At 47.6% G+C, this 12,092-nt stretch overlaps 1 protein-coding gene across 4 annotated transcripts in view; it reads right to left on the minus strand.

The window, feature by feature from the left end:
* Nucleotides 1–12,092, minus strand: part of STK32B (serine/threonine kinase 32B) — a 481,347-nt gene that overhangs the window by 169,554 nt on the left and 299,701 nt on the right. The window lies entirely within an intron of this gene.

Below are 12,092 nucleotides of genomic sequence, written 5' to 3' on the forward strand. Positions count from 1 at the left end.
AACCCCAAGGTGCTTCACAGAAGTTTATAATATTGAGCTGTAAAAATAAAATTTTCACATTTTTCCCACAAAAACGTTTTTCATCCCTTAATTTTCCATTATCATAATGGTAATAGGATAAATTGCACCATTAATTTTGTTGTGCAATTTCTCCTGAACACGCCGATACCCCATATGTGGGGGAAAACCACTGTTTGGGCGCACGGCAGGGTTTGGAAGGGAAGGAGCGCCATTTGACTTTTTGAATGCAAAATTTGTTTGAATAATTAGCGGACGCCATGTTGCATTTGGGGAGCCCCTGATGTGCCTAAACAGTGGAAACCCCCCACAAGTGACACCATTTTGGAAACTAGACCCCTTAGGGAACTTATCTAGATGTGTGGTGAGCACCTTGAACCCCAAGGTGCTTCACAGAAGTTTATAATAATCAGCTGTAAAAATAAAATTTTCACATTTTTCCCGCAAAAACGTTTTTCATCCCTTAATTTTGCATTATCTTAAGGGTAATAGGATAAATTGCACCATGAAATTTGTTGTACAATTTCTCCTGAGTACGCCGATACCCCATATGTGGGGGAAAACCACTGCTTTGGTGTACGGCAGGGTTCGGAAGAGAAAGGAGCGCTATGTTGGCTGGGATAGGCAGCAGACACCATGTCACATTTGAAGAGTCGCTGACATGCCGAAACCCCCACAAGTGACCCCATTTTGTAAACTACACCTCTCAAGGAATTCATCTAGGGAAGTAGTGAGTATTTTTTAATTTTTAAATTTATACCATTGGGCAGTGAAAAAAGCATAATTATATTTTTACCACAAAAAAATGTTTTACCCTCAGATTTTACATTTTCACACAGGGCAATGGGTAAAAATGGTGCCGAAATGTGTCACACAATTTCTTCTAAAAGTGCCAATACCCCATATGTGGCTGTATCGTACCGCTCAGCCATACGGCGAGATCTGGGGGGGACGGAGTGCTATTTGACAATTGGAGAACAAATTATTGTAGAATAGGCATTTGGATTTGGGAGCACAAAATTTTTTGAATTTCTTTTGGGGGGCAAGGGCCATTTCGCTTTTCCAGAGCCTTTCTGCTACCAGTAACTTGGAAGTCCCTTATATTTTTAACAGATGACGGACCTGAGTGGGGACTAGCTTTTTTTGAGGACTGAGTTGAAGCTTTTATTGGGAACATTTTACGTAACATTTATCCGGCGCTCTAGGCTGAGCACTTACATCGGGGTTTCCATCTAAATTTCCAAGTGATGTAATTCAGATGAAACCCCTGCGGGATCCATTCACTGTAATGAGGCAGCAGAGTTACTCTGGACTCCGTCTGGCCTCTGTTTAGCGGTGTCCTTTTTTTCAGAAGTGCACAAAACTGTGGCCAACCGCACTTTTATGCACGCCTAAAACAAATGACACCGTGGGATCACAGGCCAGACGACATCCACAGTGGCCTATATCTGCCTCATTACAGGGAATCTTCCGTCATGGGTTCCGGCTGAATCACATATTTCAGAGATTTACATGGAAACTCTGGCGTAAGTGCTCAGCGCAGAGCGCAGGATAAATGTGTGCCGAGCCATACTGCGATCTTTGGGAGACATAATAAACAAATCAGTAGCAGGTGAAGAATTGGTTTTATTTATTTTTTTACGCCGTTCCTAGTGTGATATAACTGATTAGATTACTTTATTCTTCGGGTCGGTGCGATTACAGAGATACCAGATTTATATCGGGTTTTTATGACTGACAGCTGTCACACACTAAGAGACGCTTTTTTTTTGCAAAATCTAGTTTTTGCATCGCCATATTTTGAGAGCTATAATTTTTCCATATTTCGGCCGACAGAGTCATGTGATGGCTTGATTTTTGCGGGACGATGTTGACATTTTTATTGGTACCATTTGTGGGTACGTGACATTTTTTGATCGCTTTCTATTCCGTTTTTTTGGGAGGTAAAATTAACAAAAACCAACAATTCAGGAATTGTTTTTTGAGGTTTTTTTTTATGCCGTTCTGCGTGTGGTAAAAGTGATCAGGCAGCGTTATTCTTCGGGTCAGTACATTTACAGCGATACTACACTTACTGTATATTTTTTTATGTTTTGGCGCTTTTACACAATAAAACAATTTTAAAGAAAAAATATTTTTTTTGCATTGCTTTATTCTGAGAGGTATAACTTTTTTATTTTTTGGCTGATGGAGCTGTATAGTGGCTTGATTTTTGCAGAACAAGATGACGTTTTCAGCGGTACCATTTCTATTTCCATTTTGCTTTTTGATCGCATTCTTTTCCACTTTTTGTTTGGCGATATGAGGAAAAAGCATAGTTTTTTGCTCCGTTTTTTATTTATTTTTATTACGGTGTACACATAAGGAGTTAATTAGTGTGACAGTTTTATAGCTCGGGTTGTTTCGAACGCGGCAATACCAAATATGTGTACTTTTTTTATTTTTGCATAACTATATGGATTTATCGGTTTAATATTTTATTTATTTATTTTTATTTATTTTGTATTTTTTTTTTAACAGTTTCAAAACATTTTTTTTTACTTTTTTTACATTTTTACTTAGTCCCTGTATGGGACATTAATTTTTATTTTTCTGATCCCTGATCTCATGTAATGTAATAGACATATATTACATTACATGAGATCTTCACTGACTCTTTCAGTCAGTTTCCTGTCTGGCATCAGCTACATACAGGCTGAAGTCAGACAGGAAGGACACCATATATGGCAGAGCTGGAGGCGGTCATGTGACCTCCAGCTGCCATAGCAACGCCAGGTCCTGAAAGCAATCAAGGGGTCGTCAGAGAGGTAAGTGGACGACCCCCTCTCCTCCTGCTGTCTCCTATATGCCGCGATCACTATAGATCACAGCATATAGAAGACAGCAAAGGGTTAACATCACTGGGACCTGATCTAATCAGGTCCCGATGATGTTCCCTGTCAGAGCTAACGCTCTGCACCGCTCTCACAGCGCTTGCAGGACCCAGGGGGTCCTGAGCACTGCGAGACCACCCACCGTTTTTAAACGTCCGCGCTGCACAGAGCCCAGGCAGCGCGGACGTTTATCTACAGTGGGCGGTCGGGAAGCGGTTAAATAGACAGATAGGTTTAGGGAGTAGGGACTAGTTGTAATTGCAGCCCTTTTGAGGGCTAGGTTACAGCAGTTCCTAGCACTTTTTGCCAGGCAGGTCTGTGCCAGTGCTGTGCAAGTGTTTTTCACAGCATTTGGCTAAATCTAGCTAAGCCAATACTTTTGGGCCTCTAGCAGTTTGGGCCTCTAGCACCTGTGTATCTAATACCAATTTTTTACTGCACCTAGCCAAGTAAAACCTTTTGGGCATAGTAGCAGTGTCTGGTAGTCAGTGGAGTAGCCCATCTGTACCAAGCTACACCACCTTTGTATTAAATAACATTTTTTTTCTGCATCTAGCCCAGTAAATCCTTTTGGGCCTGTAGCAGTGTCTGTTACTCATTGTAATAGCCCATCTGTACCAAGCTACACCACCTTTATATTTAATAACAATTTTTTACTGCATTTAGCCAAGTAAAACCTTTTGGGCATAGTAGCAGTGTCTGTTACTCATTTTAGTAGCCCATCTGTACCAAGCTACACCACCTTTGTATTTAATAACAACTTTTTTACTGCATCTAGCCCAGTAAATCCTTTTGGGCCTGTAGCAGTGTCTGTTACTCATTGTAGTAGCCCATCTGTACCAAACTACACCACCTTTGTATTTAACAACAATTTTTTACTGCATCTAGCCAAGTAAAACCTTTTGGGCATAGTAGCAGTGTCTGTTACTCATTGTAGTAGCCCATCTGTACCAAGCTATACCACCTTTGCATTTAATAACAATTTTTTACTGCATCTAGCCCAGTAAATCCTTTTGGGCCTGTAGCAGTGTCTGTTACTCATTGTAGTAGCTCATCTGTACCAAGCTACACCACCTTTGTATTTAATAACAATTTTTTACTGCATCTAGCCCAGTAAATACTTTTGGGCCTGTAGCAGTGTCTGTTACTCATTGTAGTAGCCCATCTGTACCAAGCTACACCACCATTGCATTTAATAACAATTTTTTACTGAATCTAGCCCAGTAAATACTTTTGGGCCTGTAGCAGTGTCTGTTACTCATTGTAGTAGCCCATCTGAACCAAGCTACACCACCTGTGTATCTAATAAAATTGTTTTACTGCATCTAACCCAGCCAATCCTTTTGGGCTAGTACCACAGTTTGGCAACTCAGCTCTGCTCGGTTTCCATCCATTGTTTTTTGTGCAAACAACTACAGAGTTGTCAATTAGTTAACCACCAAAATGAGTGGCAAAAGACCTGCTGCTGGTTGAAAGGGGAGTAGGCGTGTTGGAAAGGGAAAAAAAGGTTGTGTCCGTGGGGTAGGTGTTAAAGCAACAGTAACATCTGCAGAAGAAAGACCATCTTCCAGCCAAACTAAGATGTCTACTTCTTTTCGTGGACAATGTGATACGATCCCTTTCTTACGGACACGCCCATCGCTACAAATTCCAGATGAGGCACAAAAACAGCTGGTGCTTCAACGGATATCAAGTGCTCCTTCAAGTGGGCTCTCCTCCACCTCAACTTCAACATCACAAATACTCCAGTCCTCAGAGGTGTCACCCCAATCGCACTTGCTTCCTCACAGCTCCCAAGTCTCCAGCTGCCCATCTGAGTATGGGGTAACACAGATGGTTGAGTCTGCAGAGCTGTTTATGTAGCGCCCCGAGGGTTCGGCCGCTACAGGGGTATTGCACCTCATCCAGAGGTGTGGTATTCCACTCCCGGGTAAGGATGGAGTATGGACCAGGGCTCAGTTAGCTGCACATATATACACTCCTCATTTCCGGGGGACAGCTCTACGGTGCTCCCATTAGTATGCAGGTACGACTGACTATGTTCCTGGCTGGAGTGGGGAGGGGGGGAACCCTAGTGATGTGGGAGCAGATAGGGGCTGGTTTCTGGGCATAGGAAGGAGCTCATTGGATGCAGGTCACCTGGGCTCAGACACGGAGGAGGAGGTATAAAAGGTGGGCACCATCTTAGAACAGTGTTCAGTCTGTGAGGAGAAGAAAGGGAGCAGAGGCTCTGCAGGAGCTCTGCTCCAGAGCCAGGCCCAGGGACACGGGCAGGGAGAGAGAGAGAGAGAGAGAGGAGAAAGAAACAGAACAGAAAGAGAAAGGAACAGAACAGAAAGAGAAGGAACCAAGAAGTAGAAAGGCTCAGAAACACGAAGGTAGAAGGGACCCTAAGGACCCAGGAGATTACGGGTGACGGGTCAGGCAAGAAAAGGGTACCGGATCCCAAGTTGGTGGAGGCAAATAATCCTCAGCCAAGAACCGGAGGTCCTGATCATCTATTGGTGCGACCCCTCGCTAAACCTACTAGGAAGGCACCACATAGGACCAGGGAAGCTGGCGCCAAGTTCTCCCAGAGAAGGCCCGAGGCAGCCGGACAGAAGTTTGGTCACTGGTGGGGCATGGCCAGAGGAAGGATAGAAGGGAGTTCTGTGTCATGCTCCTGAATTGCCTGGGGGTTGACCGAGCCCCTCACCTGGTGGACGCAGCACGGCTTGGGCAGTCACTACCTGTACAGAAGTGGCTTGGAGTATACGAACTGTGAGTAAAAGACCCTGGACTGCAACACGTTGTCTTTGTGATTCTTACCGTGCCAGCACTAAAAGTACTGGGACGCCCTGCACCACCACCCCCAGTATTCACCTACACTGCCCTGAGGCTACACTCTTCCCGTGGGGAGTTATCCTATCCCTGTGCAGCATATCTACATCAGCCTCAGCGGTCTGCCTTGCAGCGGCGGTCATCCCTGACCGCAATCCACGAGTGGCGTAGTCGGACATTGCAAAACATATAGAAGACTGCCACTGGTCTGACCACCCTGAGCCACGGACCGGGTTGCCACTACTACCCCCATTATTGCCCTGTTGCCCGGATCCGAGTGTCCCACGGCCCAGGGGGCGAGTCATTTACTCATACTATAGCCTGGGAAACGGAGGTCTGCTCCAGAGCTTCTGTTAATCCAGACGAGGAAATGATCTGCACTGATGCCCAGAATCTTTATGAGTCGGATCCAGGACCAGATGAAGAAGGTTCTGAGCATAATGTAGACCCTCGTTCCCAAACTGTAACTCCTGTTGGTGGAGACAATGATGAAGACGATGATGAGACTCAAATACCTGATTGACTTTTCGGTCAGGGCAGGAAGAGGTTGGCTCTGAGGACGACGGGTGTGAGAACACACAGGGTGATGATGACGAGGTTGGAGATCCCACTTACTGTCAACCTACAGTCAGCCAGTCGATGAGGTCAGCAGAGGAGGTGGAGGAGGATGCTATTGACGACGAGGTTAGGTTGCGCCTTCCAGGACAGAGACGGAGTACTGGAAGCACGTCAACAACTGCATCCTCACCACAACTCTGCCTCTGACCACAAGTCGTGGTGGCTCTTCAGGTCGCATGGGCTCTAAGCCTTGCATAGCCTGGGCATTTTTTCAGGATGACCCAACTCGTGTTATCTGTAATATTTGTCACCAAAAGCTAAGTAGAGGCCAAAAAAACAATAGTTTGAGTACTTTATGCTTGAACCGTCACATGGATATGAAGCATAAGTTGCAGTGTGAAGCTCACTGTGCTACAATGCGGCCTAGTGGGCCGGGCCAACCACCATCTGCCCCACCTGTGTCATCCTGGGGAGACTAAATGCTTGAGGATTTTGGAAAATCACCTCACCAACCATTTTAAGCAACTCTGGGACAATTGATGCCACTTAAGTGGTGTCTGTGCCACAATTTTTGGAAAAAATGGAGACTCTTTTTGGAGTCCCCTTGCTGTGTTTTACATGACGTTGGCATCGTCAATTCCAGGTGGGTCGGGTCTCTCCCCCCCTTTCAACCGTAAGAAACTACATACACTATGGCTTGAGGTAATGTGAAGCCCAGCTGTGCTTGGCATCACAGACCCAGAAGGGTGTATTGAAGGATTCCTCCACAAGAGGCCCCCATAACCATTAACACATCTCCACCTTCCACCTCAGACCACCAGAGGGAGCCCGTTAGGGAGATATAAAAGGGAAGGTGGAGCCAGGCAGCCGTTAGTCTAGACTGGAACTGACAGAGAGCAAACCTGTTGAGAGAGTTCCTGCAGTAGAAGCCTGAGAGAGGTCAGTCTGCAGTGGAGCGTGGTCTAGACTTGGTGTAGCTCAGAGAGGTGAGCTTTAGGTGTGCCGGCGCCATAAGATCGGTGAAGTGCGGCACGCTGCCGTTAGTGTGAGTAGCCTATTGAGGGTCCGAGTAGGCCGAAGGCAAAAGAGTAGAGAGTTAGTACATAGGGGGCAGAGGAGTTTAACTGGCTCACCCCGAAGAAGAAGTGGTTACCGGACACCGGGTCCGAAGCTTGCCGGGATCTCCACGACCCAGTAAGATAAACCGGAATCCCTGAAGAACTACAGGTCCCAGGATCGCTAAAGTGCTGATACGTACCAGAGTCAGGAGACACATAGGCCCCATAAGTCGGGAGCGTGCACTCCAAGAGAAGGCCCTACCACAAGGTCAGCCAGCGCAGGACAGAGACAAAGTTAGGCCTAGCTCCAGACAGGTCAGAAACTTACTATGCAGTAGCAAGAACCAGGAGGCCCAAAACCTGCTCATTGGGGAGGATCCGGACATACACCCTTCCCCCTACAGTGCTCCGGGGAGTGCCTGAAATTCCACCAGTAAAAGGTATTGAAGTGACTATTGTGTCCGTCCCTGTTCTTGCTCTGGCCCGGCGGAGTCTCTTTGTCCTGCATCCTCGTTCCTATACTGCCCTGAGGCCCAGCTCTACCTGTGGGGAGCTATACCATCAAGCTGCCTTATCACCGGCCTCAGCGGACTGCGCAGCGCTGGTGATCCTCACCAGAAGCCACAGGTGGCGTCACAAACTCTTTCTTTTATAAACTTTACAAATATCAACCCCCTTTTTAAAGAGCGGCCCAGGGTACGGGCCCGGGAGCCGACCACCGCGACCTCGTTAAGGCTAAAGGCCCGGGTAACCGAGTCATCCCCATCCCCTGGGCTAGTCAGTAACACAGATGGTTGAGTCTGAAGAGCTGTTTACTCATACTATAGCCTGGGAATCAGAGGTCTGCTCCAAAGCTTCAGTGTCTGCTAGTCAGCGGAGTAGCCACCGCCTGTAGATCTAATTACAAATTTTTAACTGTATCTAGCCCAGGCAATACTTTGGGCCTAGTAGCAGTGTCTGCTAGTCAGCGAAGTATCCCAGCTGTTAAGCAAGCTACACCATCTGTGGTTTGGACACTTCATTTTTTCAAAGGAAATGCTTCGGGCCCCCGGGACACTCAGTGAAGAGCATCGGGGAGGCACCCCAAGGCAAAGGGGCTGGGACTGGCGGTAGTGTGGCGCCCCAGAGGGTTCGGTCGCCACAGGGGTACTGCATCTCTTTAATGAGGTGTGGTTTCTCTCCTTCGAGGTAAGGATGGTGCAGCTGTCAGGACCCCACCTCTGCATTCAACACTACATCTCTCCCACCTGAGGGGGGCTTATATGCACCAGGGTGCTGCCCCAGCCGGGATAAGAGGAGATGGGGGAACCAAAGATAGGGGGAACCTAGTAGTGGGTGAGGGTGGAGGATGCACATTTAGGTTACACTTAAGAATTCATATTTAATAAACAGCCATTTTGGGCTTATGGTCTTTGATTGTGATCTTCATCACTGAACGTGGCTTTCTGTGTGAACCTGCAGTTGATGGGGACACGGTCCTCGTGCTCTGGCCTTGAGGCGAGGAGTGGGCAAGAGTTAACGGTTGTCTCCACCCGGTCAAGGTCCCTACCCAAGAAGGCCTGGAGGGGAGTAGAGGAGACAAGCTCCACAGGCAAAAGGATCCCAGGGGGATGCAGACGGAGCGGTATACGCCACCTGTCCTCACTATTCTGGCCTAGTCAGAGGGATTCCTGCTGCAAAAGGGGTACCGGCCCCCGATATCCGACTCTGTTACTATACGTCTTAGTCGGAGAAGCCCGGGGGCTCAGAGGATCCCACCGGGTAACGGACGGAGCGGAGTCGCCACCCGTACCCTTGTTCTGTGCATAGTCCAGAGGGAGACCCAACCTTGTAACACGCACCACATACGGACAGGAGAGGACCTAGTGGGAATGTCTAGGAACACTCTGGTGTGGGGTCCTGACCAAAGCACCTGAACTACTCGGAGGTAGTCGGACCCCCGGTCCTGGTGGCCACAGCGCGCCGTGAGGAGCAGGGAGAAGCCTTGCAGCTGTGCATTCTACTGTGAGTAAAGCTTGGAAGACTACCCCTTTGGCCTCCGTTTTCTTATTGCAACGGGGCATCGCACCACACCGCACCACATCTCCCACTACAGCTCCCATCCTCCTGCCTCCTCTGCCCTGAGGCCCTGCTCTGCCTGTGGGGAGTAGTATCATCTCCGGCTGCCACAACATCCCGCCTCAGAGGACTGAACCCAGCGCTGGTGGGGAATCACTAGAAACCACAGGTGGTGTAGTCATTAAATCCACTCGATTACCACTGTCCCTCCTAGCCCTTATTTTTAATGTGACGACCCTGGAAACGGAACGGGTCCAGGCCACGACTGCAACCCCCAACATCTGACCCAGCTCCGTGTACCCTTATCTCTCAGGGTAGGGCTAGCGAGCGGGAGAGCGAGGCGTCACAGTAGCACGCCTTGCGGTGGACCGCCAAGCTCGATCCTTATAAAGCTTTTTAACTGCAGCAGCTTTAGTGGACGCTACTGGAGCAAGAATTACCGTGGCTGCTGGCATGAGACTTGCCCTCCAATAGATCCTTGTAAAAGGATTTAAAGTGTATTCATTCAAATTACAGAGACAATTTAAATTACAGAGCTTAGACCTGCCTCCACCGCGGGGGGTCTCGACCCACCAGCGGACAGGCACCAGTATTGGGAGAGGGGGGCTAGCCGTCAGGGTCCAACGCGGCTCTGGCACAAACCCGGCGACACGGAGGTCGCACGGGCAGGAACGGACTGGCCATGTCGGCTTCGCACTCCAGCGTAGTCCCTCTGCCTGCTCGCGCCCATAACCTCAAAAGGATGCGCAAGCGGCTTTTCTTCTCAGGGCTGCTCCCCGCCCAGCAGGAACGTGGGGGAGCTCAGGTCGGCCTTCCACTGCACTCCCTTACCTCCCTCGCCCTCTTTCCTTCTTCCGTTCTCCATCTAACCCCTCGGCTCTGTGGTGTCCGCTCTCCCTCCAGCTCTCGCCCTCTCACAGGTGGACTACCGCGTGTATTCACACTGTGGCAAATCTTTTGGGCCCAGGCATAAGAAGTTGTCGAGGTAATGGATAATATGTGCCCCCTTAGAAACGTCCATTACAACCCATTCGAGGAAGCAACTAAACGCCTCAAATAGTGAGCAGGATCTGGACCATCCCATGAGCAAACAGCGATCTATATAGTATGCTCCTTCCCAGAAGCAGCCCAATAGGCGGACACTATTCGGAGGCACAGGTAGTAAGTAACCGGAACGCCCCCTCAATGTCTGTTTTGGCCATTAGGGTGCCCCTTCCCAACTTCTGGATCCGCCTGATTGCCTTGTGAAAGGATGTACAGTATATACTACTGTACTTGGTTCCGCGACGATGTTGTTGTTTACTGACCTGCCCCTTGGATATGACAAATGGTGGATTAGTCCGAATGTATTGGGTTCCGTTTTTGGCACAACTCACAACGGGGATACCACTACGTCTTGTAAGGAAAGTGTTCTGAATGGAACCGCCATTCTACCTAAAGATATTTCTTTTTTTAATTTTCTTGTCACGAAATCTGGGTGTTGGTAGGCTGATTTTAGATTTTTACTCCAGCCTTTCTTGATTTTAGAAGGGCATGACATGCCTATATCTGTGTCTCCCCCTCCTTTTACTCCTCCACCTCTTTTCTTTTCGCATGACTATATGTACTTGTCACTTTTCCATGTGTTAGTTGTGTCTTCTGAGCAGTTTGTCAGCTTTTGGACACCTTTGAAGGTGTTTTCTATGTGCTTCTATGTGTTTTTGTTTGCCTGCCATTGGTTTTAACGGTGTTCGACGAACCGAACCGAACCCGAACACTACGGGGGTGGCTCAACTCTAGTTAAAAGAAGCCTCAAAAGACTGAATGTGTGCACAGCAACAACAAAAAATTGCACTTTTTCAGGAAGGCTCCAAACAGTATTTTCTAAAAAAGTGTGCACATACCCTAACACATACATAACACAGCCTAGTTCAGCAAATCACATCGTGTTATATAACACATGCAGGGCTAACTACTCAAAAAAATGGTATCAAGAACTAATCAGGCAATGAAGAAGCCCCTACACAAAATAAAGGTGGAGGGGCTACAAACGAGGCAACTTACAGGGGTCAGTCCACTGTAAGAGGGTAAAATAAACGCTTCAGTTCATTTTCAACCCTCTTACATGCTTACCTATTATTTCGTCTCACGATCCAGCTCTCCAAAAGTGCTCCCGGTCTTTTTTTTTACACACGCCCATCCCAATCAGGGGCCATAGATGCCAATTACTTATTACTGGCATCAAAACGAAGTGATGGGAGCCATGATGGGAAACAGTAATATGACACATGACTGCTACAGTCATTGATTGGCTGCAAGGATCATAGGCCGGTCGCACGTAAAGAAAAGGAGGCGCATAGTGTTTTTTATACATTACATTGACTATGTAAAAAAAAAAAAATGTAGAATCTGTTTAACCCCTTTAAAGGGAATCTGTCACCGGGTTTTTCCTACACCATCAATTTAGTAGTATGATGAAGGGGCAGAGACCCTGATTCCAGCTGTGTGTCACTTGCTGCGCTGCTTGCTTGAATTGTGACAAAATCATTGTTTAATCTGCTTCAGATCTACTAGTTCTTTGAATTCTGAGCTCTGTATAACTCCGCCCACACCACTGATTGGAAGCTTCCTGCGTACACTGTGCATAGGCAGACAGCTGCCAATCAGTAGTGGGGGCGAGGTTATACAGAGCTAAGTGTTCCGAGAACTGGTAAATCTGCCACAGATA

Source organism: Phyllobates terribilis, unplaced genomic scaffold (assembly GCF_046119375.1).
Source record: "Phyllobates terribilis strain yellow unplaced genomic scaffold, ASM4611937v1 Scaffold_1__5_contigs__length_1240528914, whole genome shotgun sequence".
In the NCBI taxonomy this organism is placed as follows: Eukaryota; Metazoa; Chordata; class Amphibia; order Anura; family Dendrobatidae; genus Phyllobates; species Phyllobates terribilis.